We start from the raw sequence: 26,551 nt of genomic DNA on the forward strand, positions 1-26,551 counted from the left end.
GTCTTTGTTTAGAGATGTGTTGTGGTCAGTCAGCCAGGCCCCAGCAGCTGATGCTTAAGGGCACCTGGAGTTTGTCGTGTTCCCAACCAGCCTGTTGCTGTCAGCCCAACAGGGGCTGCTCAGACCTCAACTTTGTACAGTCTTTTCTCTCCAGGATCCTGTGCCGTTTTCAGCCAGAGCCTGTTCATATAGTTGCATACACTATGTGCATTATTTCTAAGAAGTGTTTTAATCTGTGAGTTTACACACGAGTCTTTGGAGATACATTTGTTACAGCAAAATACAGAATCTGTGACAAGTTATTTGGTAGTCACAATAACTGCGCTGAATGTTGTGGAGCTGGGTTACAGTGAGCTCTTCCTCCTTGAAATGAGTGTTTGTGCCTGTACAAAACAGCCCTGCCTCAGTCTTGAACCTGTTAAAGATGAAAGTCAGAAAAAACACTGCGATATGGAAAGGTAAAGTGACAACAAAATGGCACTTGGCCAATGCTTATTAATCACGGAATATGATATGAAATCATAAGAATAACCACCAAAAAGTAAATAAATTACCCAGCTTACTACTTATTTTCATGTACAGTTTGACACAGAAGCCGAAGCCATGAATGATTTATACCTGTTTTAACAATAATACTCATTTTCCTGAAAGATGGTCAGCACTAAGGCTGCGGTGGGCACCGTGCCAGCTGTTGAAAGGTTAATGTCTCAGCAGCAATACATTGAATTATGAATTATACCGGTCCCAAAATGGAAGGTTATTAGCTCAGTATGTTTAATTAGCCCAGCTCAAACTTCGCCATCTGCTAGCACTGCCCATCACTAATGTACGGCCACGAGGAATAGGAAGGTTGGGGACGAGGAGCTGGAAGCAGGACACCTCCTGCTGCCGCTGCCCCTCAACCCCCGAACCTGCCTGAGGTGGCGGCACCTTGCAGGGCCGGGGGCTCAGCCCCATGGTTCTGAGTCCTGCCTGTGACGACCAAGCTGATCCCCGCGCCCCTGCAGGCCCTGCTTGTTGCACAGCATTCACAAGAATACATGGCTTGTTGTCTCCTAAGTCCTTGGGATCAGCTTTCTTGGCAAAACATCTGGTAGATGTTTGCAAATTCTAATTAGAGTTGTATCCAGTTGTGTTTTGGTTACATCAGAGTGTTTGCCATGAGGGGAAAAGGAAGAAAGGTGAGAGCCCAGCCCACACCTGGGCAGTGCATGTGCCAGAATTCGAGGAGCTTTTCTAGAGATGGGTCTGGAGCTGCGGCAGGGCAGCGCCGTGGAGGGGGTCTGGGTCAGCAGGGTGCCCTGCGGGGGGGCAGCCTGTGGTGCAGCTCCCTTCCCGTAATGCTGTGAGGCTGCAATATTTTGCTTTTCAATAAACACCAACATGTTACTTCTTTGCTTATGTTTTAAGAAGGAAAAAAGTAAATAAGTGTTCCATTTTTTTAACTAGCTAAGATACTGTGACTTTTAAAATACAAAGTATTACCTTGATTAATTATTCATCGTTATAATATAGATGCTTCTGGGGAGTTTTGTGTTAAACCTGAGGTCAGAAGCGTGCCCTCAAAAGTGGAATGGGAGATTGTGAGGCTGCAAGAGGCCAAACACAGTCTTACTCTTAATTCTGCTTTGTCTAGGTAGGAATACCTCGCCAAGGAGGGAAGGAATTTGAACGGCCTTAACGCAGAGCCTGTGCAGCTCCCTCTGGCTGGACACTAAAATGAAGAGAGAGTTGATTCATTCCAATCGTGACACGGCCCACCAGAACTAAGAGCTGTTTCAACCTACCAGAGAGTTTGGGTCGAACACCGATTCACCAGAACTTGTCTACGCGAAGAGCTCTGTGTGACTCTGCTGGCTATGAAGTCTCCGTGCTTCTGTGTTGTATGTGAGGAGTGACAGAAGTCTGGCTGAAGTTACGAGGCATCCAAGTCAGCATAAGAGGCGGCATCAGGTAGGAACTCGATTCCTTTCTTAATTTCTTTACAGTAATTGTTTCTTCTTATCCCCTGGAGTTTTTGCTGATTCCCTCGCCTTCACTTAATAAATCCTCTGTACTTTTACTTTTGAAGCATGTGGCATGGATGGAATATCAGAGTAATACATAATAGAGTAAAACCTGCAGACAGAAATAGAAAGTAAATGGAAGATGAATTGAACAGAGGAAGGGCAAAGAATAGAGGGGATAAAACAAGGGGAAAGGAAGACAAGAATAATGCCTTACCCACGTACTATAATTATTTATTATTTTTGTATGGCGCCCAGGGTACACAGGATCTGTTTTGGTGAACAAATAGGGAAAAAAAGAAACAGCCCCAAACAGCAAACATATTAATTTATAATCTGACAGCCCAGCTAAACAAGTGGTCAGGCCAGAGTGACAAGGAATAATTTAGCACTCAAGGAGCAGGAGTTACTTCAGTTTGGTATCCACACGTGTGTATGCCATCAATGGGAGTCTCTCGTTTGTGTAATAAGTTAGTGTAGAAGAAAAATGTTTCTCTTAGGAAAGTTCTGAGTGAGAGAGAGGGTGTCTGAGGGCGCAGACAAGTGTTCTAATCTAGAGGAACAAAGAGACTGCCATTTTAATACGTCGTAGAAGGAGTGACAAATTTAACCACAGCCTTACAGCAGAGGCATGAGGGAGCACTGCAAATCACCCCCTGGCCAGCCTACAAGGAATCTCATAGCGGGCTGAGAAGTGGTGCAGAGTAAAGAGAAAAGCAGAGGAGACAGGAGGAAAAAGTGGAGCGTTTGCTCTGAGCCATCCAGAGCTCAAGTTTCTAATGAGCCGTCCAGACAGGACAGCGAGGAGGTGACCTGAAACAACACTGCTGAGCAGGAGAGATTCCAGGGGAGAAGCAAACCACAGAATCAAGACGGCAATAGCAAAGTTGTTTTCTAGCACGGTTACTGCAGTTTCAATTGCACTTTTATTCCAAAAGCAAATTCCAAAGTTTTATGTCCATAAAGGTTTAGACATAAACAAGAAAGAAGTCAGGAAAGCGGTATGTACTTGTATAAACAGTTCCACTTTATAATTAATGCTGGAGATCAGGGAAGTGGGAATAGCTGTGCATGTGTGGTCATTCAGATTTACTGTTGGCCTTATTAAAGCCTAGTTCTACAATAATTTTATGCCCAGGTAGGGGCAGAAAGAGAGAGCAGGATGCCCCCAAGCAACCCATAAATAGTGTGGTGAAGACAAAGTGTTTATTACTTAGCTTCACAAAGGCTCTGTAAGTGCTCTCCTAGGATATGTATACTTGTACCCCAGATGCCAGTTGTGCAAATTAGCATTATTTCTCAGAATACTATGTAAACAGAAGTCATTTAAATACTTGATTTCATCAGAGTCCCACATAGAAACACCAATGTCTGCCTTCCGCAGAATGAGCAGAGGGTTTTGTTGCCTTTTTATTTCTGAGTACTGTTACTGATGAAAAAAATGTGCAACATCTGGGATCTTTTCAGAACTTCTGCAGTATTTTGCCCCACTGTTGCCCCCTGCCATCTTTCTTGCTCATCTTCCCCCTCCCCTACCAAAGCAGCCATTAGCCCTTGATCTGAAAAGAGACGAGGTGGGATTACAAACCCATCAGTCTGAAGGAGCGACTCTGGGGCATGAACTTTACCGTTTGTCGCTGAAGTGTGCTATTTCAGATCTTCTCTTTAGCAATTTAAATGACTATGCCAAAAGTTATTTCAGGGCTGAGACGCATAGGGGATTACAGGGATATGAGATCCTGTCAAATAAGCTTTGGGACATCCCTTTTTTGTAAGCACAAAAGCCAGCAGTCAGTTCAGTTCAGATGTTTGATAATGAACTCCTGCTGTATCATTGCATGTCCTACAACTGTAAGTTGTTGAAACTTTCACAAATGTGTTGGTTTTTTTTTAATCCTTCTTTGCATCGCATTTCACATAGAAGCAGGTACTCCTGTTTACAGGAGGTAAAACAGTGTGAGAGGAGAGACCCATAAAACCATCTCAAAATGGCAAAATAGTTCTCTTGGATAAAACATAATGGAAAAAAATATGGATATATCAACATTTTCCAGAGCTAAACGCAACTGTAGTATCCCACTGGGAGGATGCACTGCTGTCCGGTTCCATGGGATAAAGATTCACTTTTATTCCTGAATGTTGGAAGATGCTGGACTTTGAAATCCTTCGTACTACTGTAGCTGCCACTCAACAGTGGGCACTGAGCAGTAGATTCTCTTGAGTTAATTCCATGGAAATAGGAAAGGAAGAAAAGAGCAAGTGAGAATGATCAGAGATCATGGTAAATCTGTATGATTTCGTGGTACTCCGTGTGGATGTTACCTGCATGTGGGGAAATGTATCAGGAGAGCTTACTCAAGCATCATACATGCCCTGCTCCTTCAAGTCAAATCAGTGTGATTCTGCAGGCTGGGCAAATAGGACAAAGAGTGGAGCTGAGACCATCCTCATTATGTCTTTGTCTCAGGGCACTTTTAGCATGCCCTCGGTTACTGCTGTGCCGGTCCTTCAGAGCAGACATAGAGTCTGTGGTGCAGCTAGGAATAGCAGCCAGGCCCTTCTTCCAAGTCCCAGAGCTTCAAGAGTATTTTTAGGCATCTAATACCATTAATTTCATACTTTTTTTGGGCAAAGTTCTGTGAAACAGGATCATGCTTCCTCCTGAAATTATTTATAAAATTATACTTCTGTGATCTTGGAGAGTGTTTTTCAGGGAATAGTATAATTTTGGCCCTCCTTAGGAACAAATGAGCTTCAAAATTAGGTTTGGGAAGTGTTGCGTGTGGACTGTGCTTTTGTGCAGCCTTGAGGTGTGATTAAGTGTGCAGAGAAGATGGTGCGGGCTCTGCCTTCTGCGGGCTGTGAGCGGGGCTTTGGCAGAAGGATGCAGCCATTGGGTGCCAAGGCAGGGGAGCAGTGGAAGGCTTTTTATAATGACCATGAGCTTTGTTTTTCTCTTTTGGAATCTCCAGAAGGCAAAACACTGTGCTTTTGTATCTTTAAGTACAAAATCTTGCACATTTAAGTACAATGGGACCTCTGCTGTACACCAACTTACCAATATGTTGATGAAAACGATGCTAACAGATGAGAGGCTTCCAGAAGTGGTGGCAGCCAGCCTGCATTGGGCAGCTGCAGCGCTCAGCCCTTCCCTGATTGCTCACAGCGTCCTGCAGAAGTACACTCATTTCCTATATATGATCGGGTTTTTACTTTGCTAACTCAGCAATCAGTTCAAGCCCTGCTCCGGCATCTATTATTAATTAATTGATTTCCTATAAGCTCGTTATTTCGATTGCTGTAACTTCCTCACAGCATGCAGGCAATGGAAGGCAGTTCCCGTCACAAAAAGCAAACACACAGAAAATGCCCATGCAGACACAAGTGGAAGATCACTGCTAGGAGAAAGCAGATGAGCAGACAGGCCATGACATGCTCGTGCCGCCGTTATCTTTCTTTTTTGTTAAACACCTCGGATTCCCAGCAGCGATTGCTGTACATCTCCTGTACGCAGTCCCTTCGGTTGCCCATAGCATTCCCTGTTCCTCCCGTCCCTCGTCGTGGCCACCCGGTGTGTCCTTTGCTCTCAGTGCACAGTCACTATGTTGGCAGATGTGAGGGGCAGCGTGTTGTTGGTTTGCAGGAAGAGGCTGAGGAGCGTGTTGGGTCGGGGCTGTGCTGCGTGGGGTGGGACAGTGCACACAGAGGAGTGCTGGGAGGGCCATGCGTGCGCTGCAGCTGTTGAGGTGCCTCCCTCCCAGCACCAAATGTGCTTATTAGAGTGCTAATGTCCTGCCGGTGGAATCCTGCCTCTGAGCATATTAGGGTAATGAGTTCACACCTAACTAATGGAGACTTAATAGAGTTCCTAACAGGCTGCCTTTTCCCCCACTGTTTATGACCCCACTGGCCGGAGCTGTGAGGGGAGGGAGAGGCCGAGGCCGCCCGGTCCCACAGGCTCCGCAGCCGCTCTGGCCTCTGCCTGCCTCGAGAGTTGGTTTCCAGGGACATCATCCCTCCACCTTTCTGCAAGGAAAAATAAACAGTTTGAGGCTCCTGCGTCTTTATTAAACATTTCCTTCAAGCTGCATACTTTGGCTGCGTGCCCAAATGCACCGAGAAACCTTCCACAGAGCAGCTCAAGGCCAGAGCCCGACTGCCACCACCAGCAGCTCCGGCAGGGCCCAGCACCTGCGTTGGGTGGCGTGGATCTGCTCCGCAACGCGGCGCTATGGCTGTGCTGCGCAGGGAGGTGTGGTGAGCATGGCATAGTGTGCGGGGCTGCTGGAGGACAGGCCTCGTGTCAGTGCAGGAAGAGGTTTGTAGAACTGCTGGAGCCGAAAGGAAAAGCAGTGATGCTTTTAAGGCCGTTGCAGCAGATGAATGGTATGGTGGTGTTTGAAAGCTGCGTTCTCTGCCCACCGTCAGCAGCGCCTCAGCCGGTTGTCAGTGTGGGCTTGGTGTGGGCTGAGCCCGGCCTGGCAGTGCCAGGTGGTGTTGGCAGGCTGGGCATGGTGTGCCCATGGGGAGCAGCGCCCGGCTGACCCCAGCCTGCACAGAGGGCCAGCCCCGGGCCGTGCAGGAGGGGCTGAGCTGCGGGAAGCGCGGGCACAGCATGGGGTGATGTCAGCGCTTCCTTCAGGGCCGGTCATGTGCGCCTGCCAGGTAAACAGTCTGGAAATAGCTGGGAGGAAGGCAGCGGATGGAGCGCCGCCGAGCTGGAACGTGGCCTCCACCCTTTCCTTGCCATGGCTGTCCTCGTGGGCAACTTGCCCAGCCTGGAGCTGGGCGTGAGGGGCAGAACTACCAAATGCAGGGGCAGAGATCACACTGAGCTCTGCCGTGAAGTACAGCTTACACATGGAGATGGCACTGGCAGCACAGGCAGAGGCTGCTGGCCTGCAGGCAGTTGGTCCCACAGAGTGCTGTGTCCCTGCTTCTTTCAGAGCCCAGGGGAAGCTGTGGCCCTGTGACTGCATGGGGACCCAGCGCTGACTGGGTGCTCAGAGCCCTGCTGTGCCCCAAGCCAGGAACAGGTTACACTGGGTGCTTATAGTCTGTGTAGAGTCTCGCTTACATCATGCAATTGAACAACCAAAGTTCAGGTATAGGAGCTCTGTAAGTGCAGGAATATTCTTAGTTGCCTCTTTCCTCATTCACTAGAAATGTGCCTTTTTTGTGACACCTCTCAGAGCAGCCTGGCAGTTAGTAACTGCAAATGAATTAGTAAAAATAAAAATCAGTAAGAATAAAAATAGAATTAGTAACAATAAAAATTAGTAACTGCAGTAAGAACTGCAGTGCTGCTTGGAGACAGGGTTCTGTCAGTCCCCGCTCACCAAGCACAGTGCACGAGCTGGGCCATGACGGGGGGATGGGGGGGCTGGAGCCCCGGTCCTGCAGTTCCATCCAGCAGCACAGTGCTGTTGTTGCTGTCCAGGATGGGGCTGTGTGCTTCCAGGCTGGATGGAGAGTTTCTAAAGGCATTTTCCAGGTGTGACAGGACGGTCCCATTCATCCTCCCTGTGTGTGCCCTTTCTGGAGTAGAACTGGGAGAGTGGACACAGCTCCTGCTGACAGCCAGGTGCCGGCTCAGCACTTTCCTTTACCCCACAAAACAAAGCTGCCGTCAGAGCAAGGACCCATAAAATGCACGGCATTCCGAGTGTGGAGATTAGTGGTAATTTTACAAGGACTCAAATAACGTCGGTCTGCAGGGTGCAGCACTGCCGTGAAAGGGAGCAGCAGACATTTCCCCTGGAAGCAAGTTTCCTCTTTCGAGCAGTTTGCAGCTGAAGCGCTCTGTCAGGTTGTGGCGCAAATATCCGATCGGCCTTGGGTTGGGAGGGGGATATCTGATACCTCTTTCTGTTGCCGAAACGCGCTGCCCAGACAAGGCTCCCAGCACAGTTATTTTTTGAAGCATTATGTAATTGGATTGCGTGGTCAGTAGTGCTTCCTTAACGAGCCTTTCAGCGAGCCCTCCGCCTGCCACAGCCAATCCTCGGCCCTCTCGTACACGTTCACGCAGGCTCAGTCTGGAGTAAACTCGCTGCTAAATACAGTTAGAGTATGGATGGAGCAGGCTGGGAATAGACCACTGTGCTGCAGGGCTCCCCCGGCCACTGCCTCAGCCCCGAGGGGACCACGTGCAGTGCCACCGGCGTCCTGTTTCCACAGTGTGGGCACGAACTGGAGCTTGTGGTTCCCAGGGCTGGTCCCAGCCTCTGCCACTGCCCCAGGCCCTGAGTGACCCCAGGTCCCTCCCGTTCCCTTTGCTTCGCCCCATGCTGGAGGTCAGTGGGCACACAGCATTAGGAGCTCGGTCCCGGTGTCCCCGCAGCCAGGCCATGGGCCGGGGCTCACAGCCCGCAGCCGCCTGGCCCTCAGCCCCCGCTGGGCTGGGCAGGGTTTGGCCGTCTCTCCAGCCGCTGTCCGTGTGCGGTTGTGGCTCTGCTGAGTCACCGCTTCCTGTTTGTGATTGCTGACTGGTGGCAGCAGTTGCAAAGCAATAAGAGATATTAAAAAGTGTGAACTTCCACTGGGACCAGAAGATGCGATCGGGGCCGTGCCAAGAAATACACTGCAGCAAGCGGCTGTTTAAAGGGATGCCGAGCCCTGTGCACCCCGTTCCCTGCTGCAGGAAGTAGGAAAATGAGCGTCACTGCCTTTATCAGGTCTGAACCCAAATAAAATCGCACTCGAGCGCACAGTGGTTCCTTTCCACGCTGCTCAGGGCCGCAGCCCATCCCGCCCAGCCCCCCACCTGCTGCCCCACCTGCCAGCAGGGCACAAGGAGCCCCCATCCACCCCCAGCGCTTCTCCTGCAGCGCTGACGTGGTGCTGCGGGAAGGGGCTGCTTCCAAAGGCAGCCATAATGCTCCTGCCGTTATGGTGTTGTTGGTTTGTTTTTTTGCTTTTTTTTTTGTTTTTGTTTTTAATGGGAAACATCCCTGGGGAAAAGCATGAAAGTATATGGGGAAGGTGCTCTCTGATCATTAGGATCTAAATGCAACGTCCACGCAGCATCTGTGCTTCTTCATATTATGCTGTGATCCGTCTTACAATGATGTTACTCTGTGGGCATTTCCTTGCCTGTCCTTTTTTTGCTCTAGCGTTGAAAGTCATTCATCACCAGTAGATTCATCTCCAGCCACCGTCATTGTTGTCTCCGAAAGTTCTTTCTCCACTCTCTTTATTACTGTATGTATATGGGCCTTTCAATGTATATTTTAAAATCCATATAAACCTTTCGGCCTTTTGGAATGTACATTCTGCTTATTAAGCTCGGCACAGGAATTAGAGGATGAAATTCTAGGGACCGCCAGTGGAAGATGGAATTGTACTCACACTGCCCTGCTCTGGGTTGAGGCTGCAGTAACTTTCAGCTCAGAAAGCATGCGTAGCTTTCTCACTGGTGTTAGACCGATCCCTGGTGTTTTTTTTAACCCTGTGACAGACACAAGGCTGAGGACTGGCGTAGAGAACATGTCTTAGGAAAAAAAAAGCAAAAATAACCTCAGTTATTTCAACAAATACCAAAAGTGGATTGAGAGTGGATGAAGAGGAGGAGGAGGCAATAGTGAACACACAGCACAGTTCAAGCTGGCAAGGAGCCCTTTCTTGAAGAATGTAAGTTTAACCTTTAGCATTCAAGTGTCTGGGCTTAAGTGTCATTATGAGCAATGCTTTCCTCCAGCACAGCCACTCCTGCCTGGAGGAGGGTTCTGTGCAACCCCATCTGTTTTCCCCTTTCCTTTACAGTGTACAAAAATACGTGTTCGTGTGATTGTGTTCAGCAAAGTTACTTGTGATGGCAGCCCCGTACGTGACAAAGGCAGGATGCTGCTGCCTGGCTCCTAGGACTGCTTGGAGTGCTCAGGGAGGCTCTGATGCAGCTCGTGCCCCGTAGATGGAGTTCCGTGCCACCACCAGCTCAGCACTCGCTGGCTGCATACAGGGCCAGTTGTGTGCCCTGGCCTCCTGAGGGCCACAGTGGGGGCTCCCACAGGGAGTGCTCTGCAGTTGCCCCTTTGTTCTGGGCTCTCACCAGGTACCTCTGCAGCTCCTGATGTGTTCTGGCTGTGGGAATGAGGAGGCTCTGCTTGTGGATTGCTTTTGCAAGAAGCAAGCTAAAATGAGGAGGAGGGAGGGATGTGGCTGGTGTCATCGCACCCGTCCGTCCCCCTGCGCCCCCCCGGTGCAATACAGTTAATCTCACCTCTTGATGGAGGCAACATAGAAAAGAATTAGAGAGACGGCAGCAGACAAATGTCAGACCTGGCTGCAGACGGACAGGCTCGATGTGCCCCCCAAATCATCTCCAGCTGTAAAACACTTCAGGGCTGATAGAAACCACACGCATCCCAGGCAGAACCGATCTGCAAAGCTGCATTCCAATAAAAATGCAGTACAGACATAAAAGAAATGCTGCCTGGGATTCCTGTCCGGCTTTGGGGGCAGGGAGGCAGCCCCGTCCCTCCTTGCTGCTCTGTAAGGCCGGGCTCAGGCCCTCGCAGCCTCCGCTGCCGCCGCTCCCCGGTGCTCGGTTCCCAGCTCCAGGCCTCAGAGGGCACAAATCAAAGCAGCCACATGGGCTAATAGGGGAGGGTCAGGGTTAGCTGCAGGGTACATTGCTGCCTGAAATCACATGCCGGCATCCGAATTTCAATAAGCACGCCTCATGTCTGAGGCTGTGCTGCAAATGTCAGATGTGCTTATGTTAAATACAGGTAATATTCTGAATGTACATTTGAGAGCATGATTATTTCAGATACCTTGTCTGATGAATTTTGCATCTCGTATTTGTGATTTATTTTCTATGAAGTACACGCTCCCTTCTCGTTTCCACCTTTTGTATAAGCTTGGGTTTAGAGAAACAAAAACACGCATGTATAAGAGGTAAAGATGAACTATTTGATTAACTGCAGCAAAGATGCTATATCGGATCAGATTTCCCACTACTTACAGCACGGGCTCTGAGCACACGGCTACTATACAGTAAGTGCAGCTGTTATTGGTGCTTAATGTATCGAACAATTTGATGCAGGCTTTTCTGCAAATCTCCATTTTAAATCTGAAATAATTTGGAGGGGAAGGCAGTAGGGATGTCCGCTGGGGTGCCTGGATCACAGGGCAGTGGGGTCCCTGCCCAGCCCCGCGGGGCAGCGCGTTGGTTCGGTGGCCGCGTTGACAGGCTCTGGGTTGTGTGGACACGGCCCTGTACAACAGGATTCTTTTCGGTGCTGAAATCCCCCCCTTTTTTTTTTCTTTCTAGCTTAGTGCAAATTGTAATTCTATTTTGTAACTTATTTCCTTCCCTTTCAGTTTAAGATGGTTCCCAAACATTTATTGTGGGATTTTTCATTTAAAATAGTTTTCTAGGGAAATTACTGTGACAGTGATTTAATTGTTTAATTAAAATCTGACATTGATGACAACATAAATACAATAGGCATGAGGTGATATAGGCATTAAACAAGTGCAATTGTGGAATACATCCACAGAGTACACTGAGCATACAGAGCAGCTCACAAAGAAATGACGTTCAATATTTATCAGGTTACTGTGTCCTAATTAAATGCCAAGACTTTTTTCTTCGTTTCTTTCAAAAAAAGCAAAGAAACATACAGATGTGTGCCGAGCGTTTATTTCCATCGCAGACACGTCTGCTCGTCCTGTGTTAGGGCCTGCAAAATAGGTGCATTCCCATTGAAGATACGCTCGGTGACTTGGGCTATGGCTGAGCCTGACGGCAGCCACGGCAGAGGCATGGAGAAGCAAAGCGCCCACTGTGTCCCAGCACCCCCAGGGCTGCACTGTGCCCCCTGGGTACAAAAAGGATGGACGGGTTTATTTTAATATTTGAGTACAAAGCTACAAGTCCACTGAAGACAAAAGAAGAGAGGAAACGGAGCTCTGAATTGCTCTGAATATTCCCCCTTCCGCCCCCCAGTCCAAATATCTCACGTTTGTTGTAAATACGTGCATTCACCCCATCTCTCTCCCCTGCCCACAACAATACAGACGTGCTGCCAGAAGGAACACACGTCTCTGCCAGGATTGCTCAGCAGTGCGTCTCTCCAGCCCCGTTCTAAGCCCTGCTGCATTTCTGCATCCCAACAATGAACGTGCTGCTGCTGGAATATCCCCATCCATGCCTCTTGCTGGGCGTCTTTAAATGGTATCAGATCGCTTCTGCGGCTCGTGCAGCCCTTTGCAATCAGTCACTTCTCATCAGCTGCACTTTCCCCCCTTTTTCCCACTTCCTAAATAAATGCGTCTGCTCCAGCCCAATTCGTCTCAGCCTTCCCCCCTTCTGGTGTGCAACTTCACACAAACAAACTTTCTGAATAAAAAGGCAGAGTACCTGGGCAGTGCTTTGAGCATAAGGTAATAACCGATGGAGCAGACATCCCAACTCCAGTGCAGGGATTTGATTGCAAATTTCCATTGCAAAGGAGGAGAGGGAACTGGAAATCTGACAAATGCCTTCAAATTGACCTGTGTTTTCACAATGCACGCTGTGTTTAAAATGAATGGCAGACTTTATCATTTGGAGCTCCTTCAAGGACTCCAGCCCTCTGCGCTTTGTTCTAATGCTTCAGACGTATTTCCAAGAAGCACAAGGCTATGTAAGTGGATGATATTATGGAGATTTTCTTCCCACAGTAATTTTTAAAGCCTGAATTTTAAAAGCCAGCCTGGAACCTTCTCCTCCCCGTGGCCACGTGCTCTCCCCAACGCAGCCTCCCGTGCCCCGTGGGCTCCATCCCAGCCCCACACACTGCCCCAGGGACATCACAGCACGGCCGAGGCTCCCTGGGAATCACCGCCACCAATGCGAGTCTGCCCGCTCCTGCCTTGGGATGTGCCTGGAGCTGAGCTGTGCAGCATTGCTGCAGGAGAGCTGCACAGCTCCTTGCGGGGCCAGGGGAGCCTGAGGCCGCTCGCACCTATGGTGCATCTCAAAGCAAACAGGCACCTTTGTGAAAAGCAACGTCCGGAAAGCCACATGCACTGCCGCCAAAGCCAAACATTCTGCATTAACGTTGTTCCTCTTAATCCTCACGTATTTTAACAAATAATTTTTCCTTTATGGCACAGGTATTTAGTTCCATTCGTTCAAAATAACATACAAATGAACAATATGATTCTACATGCAAATACATCAGGCATGCTGCAAGACAAAAGAGGGGGTTCATCTCATAACTCAGGCACCTTTAAAAAGTTTCATAATGGAAAAATCTTATTTTTCCTGGAGCTCTGATACCGAGAGGTTCTCTGTACTGAGCACAGCAAGAGATATTCAAACGAGAAATCCCATCTGTGGGTACATAGAGCCACACAGACGGAACCAAGGGGCGTCTGCGGCTCAGCAGTCGGGGTTTCCAGTTAGCGCAGGGTGGGCTCTCCCTGTATTTTTGGAACCGGGTTGTCTTTTCACCCAGCACAAAGAAGTCTTAATGGAAGTAAATTTGCTAGAGGAGAAACGTGCGCACATGTGTGTTTGAAGGCTGTACCCAACCATTACTGTACCAATTGCTCCTTGATTCCCTTGATGTGTTTTGGTGCTGCACGGAGCTGCTTGCCTCTGTGGGTATTCCTTGCTTGCGCCCTTCTTTGCACACCCGGACACACTCACACCTTGCCGCCTCTTCCGGTGTCCTGGCAGATATGGGAAAATGGGATCTCTGCCTTTCTCTGTGCTCAGAACAAGGGCAAAGCTTCGACCCGCACTCAGCCTGCGCTCGCCTCCCAGCCGCTGCCGGCTCTGCCCGCGCCAGGGGACAGCAGTTGCCCTCGGCCTTGACCCCAACCGGGCTGCTCCTGGGGGCTGCAGCCATGGGCTGCCCCCGCTCCCGCTTAACCCTTCCGCTCCCGGCGCTGACCCCGCGACCGCTGCCCTCCTCCCTTTGGGGCACTCGGGATCACTGTGGGAGCATAAAAGGACAGGAATGCGGGAGCGGCTGTCACGGGAGGGCACGGCGCGCGGCCGGAGCAGCGCTGCAAGGGGAGGGAGGTTTGGTTTGTGTTAGCGACCCAGACAGATGCACTTCGGCATGTTTGCCTTTATGGAATCCATATGTTGTCACGGGAAATTAAAGGACGGCAACACAGAACTGGAACGCATGACACAAATGCAAAGAAAGCGCACAAGACTACCAGACTGCATCCGCGTGCGTGGGCTCAGGTGCCTGTTCCCACAGCATCAGTTGTAGGTCCCCACGCCACCTTCCCCACTTGTTTACTTTTTCTTTGCTCCACAGAAGCTCACTCAGGCAGCACCCATTCCCCGCCGCCCCGCACCGAGTGCTGGGATGGCATTACCAGAACACATTCGTCTCAAACTCAGAACAACAGTTAGACATTACGTGCACCTCCACGCGCAGCACACCAAGCAGCCCCGAACAATTCCGCCTGCCAGAGGGCTTCTTGCTTTGGGTATTTTTGTGTTGAGGTTTCTTTTTGGAAGGAGAAGTTCCTGCCCCACAGAGCCGGGCAAACACACCTGGAGCAGCGGCTCCCAGACTGGAGCCAGCACTGTGCTGGGTCCGTCCATTTCACAAAGCAAAGAACTCACAGCATGCGCAATTCAACCACACACGCTCGGTGCTGCATTTATAATACTCAGACAACTATGGTACACGCTGAACCTCGATCTGTAGTGCTGGGAATATCTCCAAAACGCGGGATGCTTCCAGCAGGACCCAGCGCAGCCTCCTGTAATTTCTAGGAACCGTTCCTGCTCTGTTACCCCCCCGTCCCACCAAAGGGATGCGTCAAAATCCCAGCAGCAACCGCCACGCTAAGAAATGCAGAAAGCTCCGTACATTTCAGTGAAATACCAACAAACATGCAGCTTATTACCTTCAGTATAAAATACATCTACATTAAGGTTCCCTCAAATGGAAAAACTGACCGCAACTGCATTCCTTGTTCAATGCTATGAGACACACCGGGAAGTTCATTATTTGGGTTACTATTTAAAAGAGAGGGGAGGAAGAAAAGGAAAAAAAAAAAATAAAGGGGGGAGGGAGGAAAGGGAAAAAAAGCCATTTGAAAAAGCTTCCTTAGATTTTCGAGAGATGATTTAATTCAGCTGCATTCCTGCCAGTAATAAAACAGTCTCTTAGAGGAGGATGAAGAAAACATATTCCTGAATCCCGGACAGAGGTTCTTTGCTGGTTCACCTCCTGAAACTGCGATTCCCTCCTTCCCAGCATCCACCTCTATTTTTTGTCAAGGTTGGCTTGGGAAGGAAAAGCTGCTGGAAATAGAAAAATGAAATAATAATCACAAATGGACGCAAAGACAACATGAAAAATGTTACCGTAACACCAGAGAAGTGTTTATTTAATCAAACCAGAGGATCTGCTGGGACTGCAGGAATGCTGCATCCTTGCCTTAAAAAATAAAAAAATTTTAAAAAAAAATTAAAAAAGGAGAAAAAAAAAAAAAGAGGGAAAAAAAAAAAGAAAAAAAGGAAAAATGAGGAGGGGGTGGGGGGGAAAAAAGAGAAAGCAAGAAAGAAAAAAGGCAGAGGCACAGCCGCCTCCTGGAGTTCCCCATTGTCCGGGGCTATAGAGAGCCCCAGAATGGCATTAAACTCACAAAAGGCATATTGTGCAGGGGACAAAAAAAGCCCCTTCTTCTACAATAACTTTTAGCTTCTTATTTTTAGAAAATGACAAAGCTGTTGCCAGCGTTGGCTGGTGAAACCTGTAGCCCGGCTCCCGCGCGCCCGCATCCATCAGCTTGTCCCGCGCGGAGGCGGCCGCAAGTTTTGCACCGGGCCGGGCCGGGCAGCGCCCAGCGCCGCGGGGGCATGCGATGCCGCGGGGGACCGCTCCGCTCCGCGCCGCGCGGGGCGCCGCCCCGAGGTCTTCTCTCTTCGCCGCCCGCAACTTTCCCGGCTCCTCCCGGGGAACTTCGGCGGCGGGGGGTCGTCCTCGCCCTGCCCTGCGCGGCGGCGGCGCGGCCCCGCCCGGGCCGGGGGCAGGTGCCGCGGGGCGCGGAGCGGCGCGGAACCTCCCGGCGGCCGCCAGCCCCCTCCGGCACAGCGCGGAGCGGAAGCCCCCCCGCCGCGGGCTGGGGGCCGGCCGCTGCCCAAGTTTCGGTGCGGCGCCGCCGCGCCCCGCGCTCACCCCCGCCCGCTCCTGCTCGCTCGCTCCCTCCCCCGCCGCTGGCTAATCTTATTGATCCAGAGGTGGCTATTAGCCCTTCCCGTCGTGCCTGGGTAATGAGGCACATGCGCACTGCACTAATCAGCCATTTTTTGCAGGAAACTAATTAGCAGAATAAAGATCCAAAGAGTTTTTTTTCTTCCCAATCATCAGATCTGAGTCCGGGCGCTTCCTGCCTCCGGCGACCGCCAGCCCCGCGCCCGCTCGCTCCGCGCCGCTCCGCCCCGACCCGACCGCCGCCGCCGCCGCTGCTGCTGCTGCCGCCGCCCGCGGCCCCCTCTCTCCGGGGGGCTGCAAACTCCCCGACGACGATGCTGCTGCTGGCAGCGGCGGCGGGCGGCGGCGTCCCGCCTCGGCTCCGGCCGCTTGCCCCGGCTCCCTGCTTGCTGCCCCGGGCCCCTCCGCGGAGCGCGCTCCTGCCGCAGCCCGCCGCAGCCTGCATGGGATCTGTAGCCCCCCCGCGCCGCCGCCCGGGATTAAAAGCGCCGCCGCGCCGGAGCAGCGACCGCGTAAGTGGCAACTTTTCTGCCCTGTCCCCCGCTCGGGCTCCTCCTGCTCGGGCCCGGGCTGCTTTGCTGGGGCTGGTCCGGCCCCCCCTCCCTCCGCTCCCACCCACCGCCCCGGATCCCCCGGCAAACTTTGTGCCGCTCTCCGGCCCGGAGCCCCGCCGCGCCGCGCCGCCGCGGGATCGCGAGGTGCCGGCGCGCGGGGGCCGCTGCGCGCCCGCGGAGCCCCCGCCCCGCGCCCCGCCGTCTTACCGCGGGCGCGGAGCGGCGCTGCCCGGCTTTGTGCGCCGCCGGCGGGGCGGGCGGGGGGCGCGGAGCGGCGCGGAGCGGGAGCGAGGGGCCGGCCGGCGGCGCATCGACCCCGCGCCATCTGCATAATCGATGGGCGGCGGGCGGAGGGCCCGGCCCGCGGCCGCGCAACGCGGGCGGCCCGAGGGGGCGCGCTCCGCAGCGATGGGGCCGCGCCGCCGCCCGCAGCTCCCAGCCCGGGAACGGCGCTTCCCCGCCGCGCGGGTGGCCCCGAGCTAAAACAAAGGGGCGAAGAAGTACTTAAAACCGCTCCGGGCCGAGCCGGGTGCCGGGGCCGCGCCGCCCGCCGAGCTCCGGCCGGGGGATGAGCGCCGGGACCGAAACCGCCACCGAGAAGCGAGCGGCGATTTTTATTTTCCGCGGGCACGCTCCTTTGGAGAACAGAATGAGAACGAGGGGGATGGGAGAGGTGAGGGCAGCGCCGCCGTAGGCCGATCGCCCCGCGCCTCTAGTTTTCAGTTCTTAATGACTAATGCCGCCCCGGCAACGGCGCTTATCTAAATATTTGCCAACGCTCCTTCGCCGGGACCGCTCCGCTCCGCCGCCCCGCGCAGCTTCGGCGCCGTCCCCGAGCCCGGAGCGCCGCCCGGCCGCGGGTCGGGGCCGCCGTGCGTGTGCACGTACACACGGCTTTGGGAAGTGTGAATTATTTATCACTTGGGGTTGTTCTGTTGTTTTTTTGTTGTAATTTTTTTGCAATTGTTCCGCTCCCCCCCCCCCCCCCCCCCACACACACACGTTCATCTGTGCCCTGACTCTGCGCCGGGGCTTGGTCCCGACCCAGCGCGCTGCTCGGGGCGCTCCGGGCTCCGTATCGCCGCAGTCCCGCGGCCCCGCGCGGAGCGGAACGGAGCGGAGCGGCCCGGCTCCATCGGGGTACGTGCTGCGCGAGTTCGGCTCCGCGCGGAGCTGCGGGATTTGCGCCGGGAAACGCGGGACGGAACGGGGTCACGGCGGTCCCGCGCAAAGGGCAGAGCTCCCCACCGCCGCCCTTGAGCGATCCATGGACAGTTCTGGCTCTCCTCGCCGTGCTCCGCCGCAGCCCCGCTCCCAGGTATTTTCCTCCCCGCTTACTGCTCTCCCTTTGCCTTCCCCCCACCTCTCCCCCCCCCCCCCCGGCTTTTTTAGGGAGGGGGGGAAGGGAAAAATTAAAAGAAAAAGAAATGGGGGGGGGGGGGGGGAGAGAGGGGAAAAAATAAACCCATTGAGTTTAGGCAAATAAGGTTCGGTCTCCGTATCCTATTACAAAGCACTTTGAATATGCAAGACATCACACAGGACCAGTTATTCCAGTTACGACAAACTTAAAAAGAGAAAAAAGAGAGGCTCGTGGAGATCGCAGTTCGTTACAGCCAGAACCCTTATTTAAAACTCTGCCTTTAATTTTATTTTGCAGCCTGGCGCGGCGCACGGCCCCGTTCTGCTGTCAGGGTGTCAGGGCTGCTGCTTTCATTATTGTTATTATTATTAAAATCTTTCAGTTGAGTTTGGGAAGACCGCTGCGAGCAACGCATTTTCAGTATTTTTGTTCCTGTATCTCGGAGGAGAGTTGGCAGGGATTCTGTGGTTTGCAGTTACACAATATGTTATCGTGTTTTTAATCACTAAATCATTGCAGCGGTTATAGATTTACAGTCGCGGGGCATTACGGCGCGGCACAGCCCGCACCGGGAGCGCCGCAAACGCTCCGCACCTCGGCGCGGGGAGCGGCCGCGTCCCGGGAGCCGCGCGGGGCCGACACCTGCGCTGCCGGGGCCGCCGCTGGACCGCGGGGCGATGCGGGGCGATGCGGAGCGGGGCCGGCTGGGCGGGGGGCGCGGCGGGCAGGGCCGGGCCGGCTGCTGCTGCGGGCTGAGGGCAGCGTGCCGCCCCCCGGCCCCGAGCTGCCTCGGCCCGGTCCCGCTCGGCGGGCGGCCTTCCACAAAGCAAACAAAAGGCGCAGGGAAGCTGCGCGCTCCGGACGCTGCCGAGCCGCGGTTCCCGTGTCTCCGAGCGGTGCCACCGGGACGTCGCGGCACCCACCGGCAGAACGGCCCGGCCGTGTGATGGAGCTGCAGGGAGCGGTGACCTAACACAGGCGCACGGCCGCCGGTCGGCCTGCTCACACCTCACTGCAGCTTCCAAAATGACAGCAGTGCCGGCAATGATGCCGTCGTTGCACGGAGGAGCTGAGAATTGAGCAGCAGTTTCTGCGTGGACGTCCCTTCGGCGCGGCCGTGCCGTGGCTCACGCTGCTGGCGCTGGGCTCGGTGCTGCAGGACAGTTGCTCGGCCCTTCGGGCAGCGCTGGGCCGGGAGCACTGCTGGGAGCTGCAGCATTTCTGCACGGAGCTGCCGACACACTCGTGCAGGGCTGGGCAGGGCAGCGCCTCGAGGGTCCCCACGTGCCCGCGGTGTCAGTGTGGCAGGGCTGCAGGGCTGCGTGCAGCCGGGCCGCTTTCCATGCTGTGCTTTGTGACTCTCAGCTCGGAGCCCCGTGGCCCTGCCCGGAGCTCGGCCCAGGCCCGAGCGTGGCGGCCGCGTTGTGGATGCGGGAAGAGGGACAGCTGTGTGCAGGCCTGTGTGCGCTGCTCCGCACTGCGCCGGGTCGGCTGGACAACGTGCGTCCTGTGCTGTGCACCATGGGCTGTGCTGCACCTAAATATAACTGCATCGTGCCGGGGGTGAGGTGAGGGCAGGAGCAGCTGCCCGGCCCGCCTCCTGCTTTGTCTGCTCCACGATGCAGCGTGTCGGGCTGCTCCTGAGGTGGCTCCTGTGTAGGCAGGGTTTGGAGAAACAGACACGTCCGAGGCAGTCGTCGTGTTTTCTTTCATAAAACAAAAAGCAGACGGGGGCTTCCTTGGCCGCGGGCTCCGTGCTGGGTGCGCTCCCACCGGCCGTGGGCTCCGTGTGTCCCCGTGCTGTGCGTCGCACCGGGCCTGACAGCGAGCTGGGCCAGGCAGGCGGCGGCCATCCATTGCCACAGCAACCGCTGCTGACAGCGGGGCCTGCGAGCGGCCGTGGCTGCACCAGGTGTGAGCTGTGTGTGTCAGTACTGCTGGAAAAGTTGGTTCTGTCCAGGCGGCTGCAGGCAGCTTCGCTTCGTCCTTGGCTTTGCCGTGGCGAGGAAGGAGGGTGGTTGGCTGCTGATTGTAGTTTCATTATGTCACAAGTGCCAGACGTGCCTCTTGATAATAAAAGCCAAAGCAGAGCAGCTGTAATGTTTGTTTTCTGGGGAAATAACCCAACATTTTGTTGTGCTATGAATTGCATGGCCCATCCTTCTGGGGAGTGGGAACACGAGCCCCATGTTCTCCCAGCTTCGGGTCATAAATCAGCCAGGGCTGAGCTGTGCTGGGTTCTCTGATGCAGGTGATGAAGGAGCACCAATGGAGGCAGCAGCTGCAGTAAGAGGTTGACTCCTGCTCCGATAGCAGGGCAGCTGATCTGTGGGCCCTGCAGCCCCACTTGGCTGGCTCCAAGATGGCAGCTGGCCTGGCTGGATGGCAGCGGCCTTAACCCTCCTTTCCCCGTAGCACCACCAACAGCCTCCTGCAAACCGTGGTGCTCGGTGGAGGATTCAGAGCGTGCATCTCAATGCTCACAGTGTCTGGCTGGGTCCCACCGTGCTGGAGGTGGCTCCTGCTCTGGGTCCGGCCTTCCTGGCACAGCAGGAGAGAGCTGGGAGTGCAAGTGCAGCCAGGTGTGCCTGGTGGAGGAGAGAGCTTGGGCCAGGTGCATCTCGTTGGGATGAGCATTGTGGTCACGTTAATCTTGTTGGGGAGAGAGCTGAGGTCAGATGTGTGTTGTTTGGGAGGAGAGCTCAGGCTTTAGGTCAGGTGCACATCGTTGGGATCTTGTTTGCTGGGATGCTGCTGGCTGGGCTCAGCTCAGAGCAATGAGGGCAGTGCTGGCAGCTCATCTCCTGGGTGTCACAGGGCCATTTCTGCGGGTGGTTTGGACTGCGTGCTCGTAGCAGTTTGTCTCACCTGAACCTTGTGTTGCCACACGCAGCCCCTAGAACGTGAGCAGAGCAGCACAGCAAGCCTGTCCTAGGCGCGGTGAGGTCCCACGCGCTGCTGCTGCGCGGTGTGACGTGGCCGGGATCCTCTCTGGGTGTTCTTTGTCCAGCAGCCCGTGCCGGCTGCGGTGTGTCCGCTCCGGGCCGTGTACGGTCGCTGCCGTCCTTACAGCCCCTTAACGCGGCTGGGCCTGGGCCGGGCTCACCGTGCGCCTGCCCCGCCGTGCCCGCGTCCCCGCGTGCGCTGCGCCGAGCAGCCCCTGACTGTGCCAGACAGAACTGTAGATGTCAGGCTTTGCACAGAAAGGAGAGCGGGAGGGAGGGCGAGGGAGAGCCCAGCGTGCGGCAGCGAGGCTGCGAGTTTCAAATTAACCTTGTGCTTTGTTGATGCCGAGCGCTCCCCAGCCCCCCCAGCGCAATGCGCAGCAAATTGCTGGAGCCGGGCGCGATTTACATAAAGCCATTAGGAGCGGGCGGCAGCAGGAGCAGCGGCCGTGCCCCTGGGAGCTGCAGTGCCCCGCTGCCGGGCAGGGCTGGGGGCCGCGCTCCCCGGGGGCTCTGGGCTGCGCTCAAAGAAAGGAGCCCCCAGACCCGCGGCTCCGCAGGGTGCCACAATCGGCTCCTGCGCCATCGGCACCAAGGAAAGGGAATCCCAGCCTTCCCCGGGGGATACAGGCCTGCAGCGTGCTGCCGTTCACTCCTCCAGAGCTCCTGCAGATGTCTGGACACACATTTCTCCGCTTTTGTTTTTTCCCATTGATTCTATTCTTCTTAGTTTCACATACTTCCTCCCCGAGTTCCTTTCTTCTTGCTGTTTTTCATCTCCGTACCGGCAGTTGGAAGCAGCTTAACACTGTGAGCTTGTTTGGAAGTCAGGGGATCCGTGTTAGGGCTGACGCTGACTTTGGGCACAGCACCAAATGTTGCCTCAGCTGGAGTGTGCGGTGGGATAATTCTCAGTTCACATGCAGAGACTGTAAGTGGGGGTTCATTATGAAAAGTCGTAGCGTATCTTAAATTCCCAAAGTATCGTTGCATTCTTACATGTTGTCCTTTGTTCCTTTCTCCTGTCTTTATCTTTTTCCCCCCAGACAGTTCACAAGCTGTTATGCATTGCTCCCACTGCTTTCAAGTGGGTATGTAAATATCCTCCTGCCTGGAGCTGCGCTGCTCCAGCCATGGTTCCACAGCAGACCTCAGAGCAGGAGGCCCTTCCTCCTCTGGGCGCAGGAGAGTCAATTTGTGCTGCAGACCCACTTGTTTTCCCAGTGCTGTGCATGTTCTGGGTGCTGTGCGCTGTGCTGGTGACAGTGCCTGCTCACGATGGCTTCTTGCTCAGGAGGTCTGAGCCTCAACAAGGCCATGAGCAGGTACAGCAGGCGCACCACTGTGCCCTGTCTTGCTCCTCAGGATGGGCTCATTGGGAGCCGTACCAGTCCCTGCTCTGCTGTGCTTGGATGTGTGCTGTGTGCCAGCAGTGTGGGCCCGGCCCCAGAGAGCACCCCAGTGCCTTGCACCCTGCTGCCCATCCACAGCGTGGTTTCTCAGCAGTGACTGTCTGAAGAGCTTTCTCCTTGGCTGCCACGTTCTGACCAGCCTTCTCCCTGCTTCCTCTTCCTGGAGGTTTGCACGGGATCCTGGCATTTCACCAGGTGTGTCTGCTGCCAGCACAGCCCTGCATGAGAAGCGCCCTTCATGGCAGGCCTGCTGTGCTGCCGTCTGAAGCTGCAGATGTTTAAGCAACAGCCACATTCTGAAGGTGCCCAGGGAAGTGCTCCCAACTTCATGCAGAGGAAGGCTCAGCCCCATGGGGCAGGACTCAGGGTTCCTGCAGAGCTCCTGGCTGTGCCCAAAGTTCCTGCGGGGTCCTGGTGCTGTTGGCAGTATCACTGGGAGAGCCCTGAGCGGCTGCTCGCTCCCCAGTGTGTCTCTGCATAGCATTGCTTTGCATCTCAGCAGGGACGCGTGCTGCCCGCAGCTGGGATCTCCTGTCTCACAGTGTGGCCTGTCTGCGTCCAGCAGGTGTGAGGCTGCTGCTGTTCCTTTGGCCGTTCCTGTCACAGCCCCGTTGTGCTGCTGGGTGGGACGTGGTGACCAGTGAGATGTGTTTGATGAGATTCTGCGAGAACCCTTGGCTGTGCCATGGAGATTGTGGGTTCTGTGGTTTCTCTGCTGCTGGCCTCCAGCACTGATAGGGCTGTCTGCTGTGCTCACCCTCTGTCAGAAGTGCATTCAGGCCCCTTCTGGTGTGCCAGGGAAGGGGCAGCGTGGTGGCACGGCACTGAGTGGCTGAGGCTGGGACCGCCCAGGCATGCAGTGCTTTGCAGAAGGCAGAGGGCACAGGCAGCGCCATCTCATGCTGTGCAGAGGGAGCTGTTCTGCAGAGCACAGTGAGCAGGTTGTGTGGCCCCAGCCACGATGGACGTACCACCAGGGTGAGAAGGAACCGGCTGAGGTGCTTGGGAGCAACACTCCTGTTTGCTGCAGGATTTGTTCTGTGCCTTTGGCTTTGGGCTCTGGTTTTCCCAGCTTCTGTACGGGGCTGCCAGCATTGGATTTGAGGCCCCAGAGGGCAGAGGGGGCTCTGGATGGGTTTATTGGACACGTAGAAGCTCTGCGGCAATGGGCCCAGGAGATGGAGGGCATGGTGGCAGTGGACAGAGGCACGATGGGTGGAACGCAGGGTGCCAGGCAGCTGGCAGCACTTCTGGGCGCTGCTCGTGTCTCCTGGCCAACAAAAAGAGGACTGGGAGCGTGGTGGGACAGGTCATCACACAGGGAGCAGGGGATGGGCACATGGGGCCTCGTGGTGGAAGTGGCTGCTTTGGGTCCTGCAATGGAGGGGACAGATTCTGTACTTCCAGCAGTTTCGCTGTGTTGATTGTAAAAGGTTTTTGGTTTTGTTTCAATGTTCCTTCTTCCTCGTAGGAGCCTCTCGCACAGCAGAGGAAGAGAAACACTTTTAACAAAAATAGAGCATGTGTTTTCTTAAAATGAGATTGCTGCGGCATGTTTAGGACTTGAAACTGTGTGACTTTGAAGTTGACTTCATTTCACGCTGATGATATCCTTTTAACTGTCTTAAGTAAACAATACGGTTCAGCTCTGAGAAGTGTCTTGTAAGAGCCGCGCTGGGTTTCTAATTCTGACTGTTTCAAAGATTTTCGTTACAAATACGCTCTTCTTACCAGCAAACCTTCCTACTTAGAGAAGTTTGCATTGATTTATTATTATTTTTTCAAAGGATTTTCTTACACATTAGAATGCCCTGTGGACATTATTTTCAGTTCAGGAATGGTTTATTTTAGTTTGGCTTAATTGAATTGGAAGCAGTTACAGACTGTACCAAAGCTGGTTGATTCCAAACCAAAATAAGAGCGTCCACACGCCGGTTTACGCCACAGTGAGAAACCCAGGCGGTGTTTGCGTGTGTGAGTTTGTCGTATGCTGATGTACACAGAGACTTGGCAAGTAGATCTCGTGCAGGGCTTAGCGATGCCTTGTTGTGCACAGGACTGAGAGCAGGCAGAAGCAGGCAGCGTTACAGAGGCCATGGCTGCATCTGCTTGGAGCCAGTTACTGCTCAGAGCAGCTTTGCTTTGGATGCTTTCTTTTTCTTCTTGCTGGCACGGGGCTTTGATGCAGAGGCGTGGGGAAGTAGTTTAGGGAAGGGACCCGGGTTAGAAAAACTTTGCCAAAGGAGGAAAGAAAAAAAGAAAAAAAGGCAGTTTGGTTTGTGGCTGCAGACTGGAACTGCTGAAATCTGCAGCAGTGATTCTTCCACACTCAGCTGTGTGGGGTTTCCTGCTTCTCATCACGAGTTTCTCCTGCAGCTCTCACTTGGAGCCACGTGCAGCAGCAGGCTGAGCTGGGCTGTTCTGCACTAGTGCAGCACGCTGCCATGTGCCGCTGTCTGCTGCAGGTTTGGTGCCTGCCTGGTGCCTGCTGCTGCCTCCCCTGCCAGAGGCTGGCATGGCTGAGAGCTGCTTGGCCTGCTTCACTTCTGGTTTTGTCCCAACAATAAATAAATAAACAAAACCCTGGGCTTCCCTTCGGCTCTCTGCAGTAGCTGTGGTCAGCATCGCTGCGAAGGAGCCTCTGCCTGTTGTCCAGGCTGTGCCTGCCCTGCCTGTCTCCATGTCCTCTTCCTCTGCAGCCAGACTGACTTGGAGATGCGTAACAGCTGTTTATGAGGGTTGATAGTGATAGGACGAGGGGGAATGGCTTTAAATCGGGACAGGGGAGGTTTAGGTTGGATCTTAGGAGGAAGCTTTTCCCCCAGAGGGTGGTGGCGCACTGGAACAGGTTGCCCAAGGAGGCTGTGGATGCCCCATCCCTGCAGGCATTCAAGGCCAGGCTGGATGTGGCTCTGGGCAGCCTGGGCTGCTGGTTGGTGACCCTGCACACAGCAATCATGAATCGTGAATGGTCATTGAGGTCCTTTTTAACCCAGGCCATTCTATGATTATATGATTCTATATGCTTAGTCTTCTGTAGAACTCCAATAGGCCCAGCCAGTTTTAAACCCTTCACTTTTCTATTTAGTGTTTTGTGCATTTAGAAAGCAATTTTTTGCTGCGGGTTTCCAAACTGATTCTGTTAGTATTTAGAAGCAGTCCTTCGCATCTCTACTTAACGCTGTAATGCTCTGGAGTTTCAGTGTCTATAGTGGAGGGGTGACAGGGAGATGCACAGCTGCCGGTGAAGGCTGAGGGCTGCCTGTGCATGTGTCATGTTCTCCTCCCAGGCAGGTTGTGTTGGGGCTGGATGTTGCTCCTGAATGTCAGCTGTGTTGGCACACTGTTCTTGTTGTCTTTGTAAGTCAAGCGTGTTGAGGCTGTGCAGCACGATGCTGGCTCAGTCTGCACACACATCTGAAGGCCAGAGGCTGGCAGGGAGCTGCTGGAGGCATCTGCCCGCAGTGGTGGTGCTGTATGGCTGCGTTGGGTTCTGACTGTAGTGCTGTATGGCTGCGTTGGATTCTGACCAGCGCTGCAAGTCTTCGTTGGGTGCTGTCAGTGCAGGACCGCTTCCTGCTGCCCATAGTAGCCAAGAGCTACTCCTGCTCTGACTCGAGACTCAACAAGTGAGAACATTTTGCTGGGTTTTTGAAATATTTCAAGTGGGAATAAACCGGTGCATCCCCATCGTGTGGCCCCGCTTGTTGTGTGCAGTGCTTTGTCACGTCCTCCCCAGGCTGAGACTTGATTGTCCGTGTAGGGTGTTACACTAATTTGCCTCCATCAGTTGCTATAGTGATTTAGCTACATCTGTACAACGTTCAGCTCAGTTTCGCATCACTTCAGCTTTGTCCTCCAACAGTAATGGATGTCTTTGTATAGCTGCCCATTTTCCTGGTCGTTAAAGAGCAATTCCTGTATAAAGCCATCAGATTCTGATTGTTACTACAGATTGAAGATTTCTTAGTGGTTTGTTCTGTACGAAGTCATTAGTGAAGAAAAACTTCATACCCCAGAGTGAAAATGTGAGCTTAACAACTGGCTTCCCAGCCCGGACAAATAAAACTCATTACACCTGCAAACAC

The 26,551-nt window shown here is 53.7% G+C and overlaps 1 protein-coding gene across 3 annotated transcripts in view; it reads left to right on the forward strand.

Moving 5' to 3' along the window:
• The first annotated feature begins 1,864 nt into the window (after positions 1-1,864).
• The window catches only part of ZFHX3 (zinc finger homeobox 3), a 144,803-nt gene continuing 120,116 nt past the window's right edge, over positions 1,865-26,551 (forward strand). The window contains exon 1 of one of the 3 annotated variants that reach the window (XM_015874229.2): positions 1,865-1,953. The gene's annotated coding sequence lies outside the window, so the exon portion shown is untranslated. Of the gene's footprint in view, positions 1,954-16,652; positions 16,702-17,900; positions 18,062-26,551 lie in introns of those variants that run through there. The other 2 variants (XM_015874231.2, XM_015874232.2) reach the window with 2 other exon arrangements.

This window comes from Coturnix japonica, chromosome 11 (genome assembly GCF_001577835.2).
Source record: "Coturnix japonica isolate 7356 chromosome 11, Coturnix japonica 2.1, whole genome shotgun sequence".
NCBI lineage: Eukaryota > Metazoa > Chordata > Aves > Galliformes > Phasianidae > Coturnix > Coturnix japonica.